This window comes from Antennarius striatus, chromosome 14 (genome assembly GCF_040054535.1).
Source record: "Antennarius striatus isolate MH-2024 chromosome 14, ASM4005453v1, whole genome shotgun sequence".
NCBI classification, from domain to species: Eukaryota; Metazoa; Chordata; class Actinopteri; order Lophiiformes; family Antennariidae; genus Antennarius; species Antennarius striatus.
The window spans coordinates 10274820-10278882 of record NC_090789.1 but is presented as its reverse complement, the minus strand read 5'-3'; the positions used below and the strand labels follow the sequence as shown (position 1 = coordinate 10278882).

Here is a 4063-nt window from a genome sequence, read left to right as displayed (position 1 = left end):
TTCTTCATTTCCAGGTCAGTTCTTGTAACTCTTTTTTTTTTCATTTTTCACTTTTTCTTGAGATAAATCTAAAAGGATTGGATAATATTTTTAATGTTGAATACATCCGAAAATCTGAAATATTATTTGTTTATTGTTGTTGTTATCTGTTGTTTAATTTTATTGATTTGGCTTCTTTTTCCTTTTCCATTGCGTAAGCATAAGGCTTTGTCTCGAAAAAACAAAAACTAACTCATATTAAAAACACATTCAACATTCTTAAATCAAATGTGACAGAAGCACACAGAATAGTAGGATAGTACTTTTCTCTATTATTGCCGCTATTTCTCGTCCCTTTAAATTGTTCTCGTTTAAGATATCTACATAATACATCATCAAAACATCACAGCCCTGTCATTCATTCCCACCTCTTGCTCACATAAATGTGTGATTCAGAACTGTCACTGCCTCTATAGCTTCACAGAGGCAGAACAGAACAGTCTCTAAATATGCCTTTTATATAGAATATCAGGTCAGTACAAAGGGAGGTCCCATCATAAGATGTTTGAGTAAAAGGAGCTAGTGAACACCCTTAATGTAAAATTAACATTAAAATACTTGTTAAGGCAGCTACCCATCTTCAGCTGAGTTATTCATCAGACCAAGCAGCAAATCAAAAGTCATGGTTAGATTATAATGATGGTTTGTTCTGATTTTGACTAATTAAACAGCATTCAAGAAAATATTCTTAACTGAGATTAGGTGTGTGGCTCTGCGGTGCACTAGCATCGTGCCTGGAGTGTCCCCCACCTCACGCCCTATGCCACCGAGATAGGCTCCGGCTCCCCGTGACCCGCTGCGGCGGATACAGCGGTGGTAATCTGAGGATGACTGACTGACTGACTGAGATTAGGTGTCATTTTGGATTACAACAAAAATATTTTAGTTGTTCTTAATGGATTCTTACTGAGTTGGGCCATTGAGATGTGTGCATCTACTCATATAACAGCATTGCAGATGTTAAATAAGGTGGTGCTCGTAATTTTTATCGTGTTGAAAATGAATCAGACTTAAAACGCAAGAGAAAAAGATGAATGAAATTACCTCTTTAAAAATTATTTTCTTAACTCCTTTAACTGTTACTGTAGTGCCAGTAAACTGATACAACTAGGTACTTGATAAATCTGTGAAGTTACGAACTGGATATATAAAATACATGTCATTACATTTCATTGTTTTTGAGAGATCGTGTTTTGATTGTTCTTTTTTCTGGACGAGTAGTTAATGTATACAAAAGTTTATTGCATCAAATATTATATCCTAATTTGTATGAAAGAGAGGAGAAGAGCAGGATATGCTAATCAGAAGCAAAATAGAGAAATGGAGTGGCATTAAATACATTCATTTAACAAAATTGTGACTTCTTTCGAGCAGAAACAATTCCTCTATTATAAATGATGAGTGTTAATTATTCAGAAGTTTCAAAATGCATCATACCATGCAAAAGTAGTAAACGCACCATAAAGAGCAGAAATGGTATCCATTCTTTCCCCAAACATTCACCAAAGGCATTGTCACCTTGGAAACAGATACCTAGCATCAAGGAGCACGTTATCACAAACAAACATGAAGGAAGATGTGGATATTCTATTTTGATATAACCTCTCACCTTCCACAGAGACATTTAATCCATTCAAATGACTGAATCTGCTGTTGATCTCTGCTACATCATAGAGACACTGCCAGATCGTTGAAATCATCCCCTTGATTTAATCAACTACTCTTCAGAAGCCCCAAATCCACCACTACAAAAAAAGAGGAAAAAAAAAAGAAATCAGGATCTGCTGAAGACTTTTCAAGTTGTTTTGCATTCAAATTAAAAGACACATACATACCTACTGCTGCCATCATTTGATGGGGAAAAGTGGAAATATGTGCCATTAGTACTATGTTACAGTCCATCACTGCAGAACCAACCTTAATATTATCTCACTAGGTGTCCTGTATAATCGTGTTTAAAATCCTCAGGCACCTTTACCACAGTGACACTCGCAACCCCTTTGCTCCATCATTGGCTTGAATAATTCAGGATTTCCCGCTCATTATGATTCACTTTGTCCTGCTTTTAATTAAAAATTCACATGATCTTTGTGGTCATACTGCAATTTTGTTTACAGATTTTTTTTTAAAAACTCAGTAAAGGTTCTTAAATGTAAGTTCTGATATAACAGACTAGGGAAGGGTATTCCAGTACAAGGAGAATGTAAACCATATTTGCAGTCATAAAATGCTACTATATTTTAACTGTGGGCATTCCTGAAGATATTACCGGAGCAAGCAAAGATATAGCTTTCATACCACTAGCTTATCTGACCATACACACTGCATAGGGTTATAATATAAGCAGAAAATAAAAAACATCTTCATCTAACAGTAATGGCGCCCCTGAAATCATAAAGGGCCATTCTGAGACAAATTAGTGGTTGTAGTCGCACCACTGGAACCCCCACCATGCCAGTCTGCAGTACTCGCCTCTGATTTAAGATCATGAGCCTTCAGTGTTCACCACAATCCACATGACAACTCTCTCCATTCATATGTTTTATGGAGTCATCACTGTCGCCACCCAGCAAATGAGCACAGCAATATTTAGGAAAAATGCCACTGTCGAATTGCCCCGCGAAACAATGCTTTTGAATATTTCATCACCCTGAAAATCCTTATAAAAGCCAAGGAAGGACAACATCCATTTCTTAAAGCTGTGTGGGTGTTGCAGTGCTGTACCTTGCAGGGAGGTACCAGGATTAGCAGTCAACACTGAAGCGCTGCTGTGGCTGATGGGTTGTTTTTGTTACAGGGTGCAGTTTCCTCAGTGCAGCGAGGTCTGGCAGCCAAGAGAGGCTGTGGAGCGAGCTGGCTGTGGCTTCTGCTGACTGGCTTTCTACACAGCATCTGTGGAGGCAGAGATAAGCAATGATATACACATAGCACACACACTATGTCGATGCATGACGTCATGGGTGGGTTCGGTCTAAATGTGCATGTGTCATATTTTTAGTTAATCTATTTTTAAAAGGGAGGGAGTTAGGTTCCAGCAGGATCCTGAGGCCAAAAGTTCACAGAAAGACAGACGGGAGGAGACAAGCGAGTGGCAGTTTGTGTGGATGAAAGCAAACGGAAGAGGATGAAAGGCAAGAGGGATGAAGGTGAAAATGGCGTGAGCTGAAGAACTGAACAGTGTCAGATATGGCCCATGGTAGTTTGATATTTTCCATTTATTCCCATTGCTTTTTCACAGGCTCCAGTCACAGAAAACAGATCACCATATTTATTATTAATCCAAACATCTCCCTTCCTCCCACCGGGACAACTCACCCTCAAAGCCGTGCGACCCTCCCTTGCCTCAGAGGCCGGGCCAGCCTCCCTGCAAGGCAGCTCCAGGTAATGGCGTGTGAAATGACTGGGCTTTTGTTGGTAGGGAGGCTTGCTGGAGGCCCGGGCAGCTTATTTATGGAGCTACTGTGGTCTTTCTCCTGGCTTCGACACCTATAAATACATAGGGAAGGTTAGCCTGCTAAAACAAACAATGATGTGAGCCTGGGCTGTCTGAAATAGAATATGCAATTCTGCAGCTCAGCCCTCTATAAAAAGCGCTGGAGTCTTTCTTTAGGTGGGAGGGAAGTTAGATTTAGAGCTGCGGTGTGAATGCTGGTTCAGATCTGGTGATGATTTCAAGATGTAATGAGACGGTATTTGAGTTTAGACTTTATTGACCTGAACTACCCTTGATATCTGACCTCATACACTCAGCACAATTTGTTTGTAGTGAAATTAGAAGCAACCAATATGAAGACGGCATTCATTTTCTGTTACAGTGACGCAAATGAGACAAAACTCATGTTTCTTGTTCTTGGGAAAACAACTAATCGGGCTCAGCTGGTACTGTAAATGTGCTTCTCATCTGTGTGATTTATACTGTGTATGTGTGTGTGTGTGTGTGTGTGTGTGTGTGTGTGTGTGTGTGTGTGTGTGTGTGTGTGTGTTTAACTCTACCTTGCTTGCACCGCCCAGAACACACCACAGC

At 39.8% G+C, this 4063-nt stretch overlaps 1 long non-coding RNA gene across 1 annotated transcript; it reads right to left on the bottom strand.

The window, feature by feature from the left end:
* Positions 1–1375: 1375 nt before the first annotated feature.
* On the bottom strand, positions 1376–3472 carry LOC137607700 (uncharacterized). The gene is made up of 3 exons (XR_011038026.1): positions 3355–3472; positions 2764–2931; positions 1376–1784 (listed from the first exon to the last, which is right to left on the bottom strand). It is a non-coding gene; the product is annotated as an uncharacterized lncRNA (long non-coding RNA).
* Between the last annotated feature and the right edge of the window lie 591 nt (positions 3473–4063).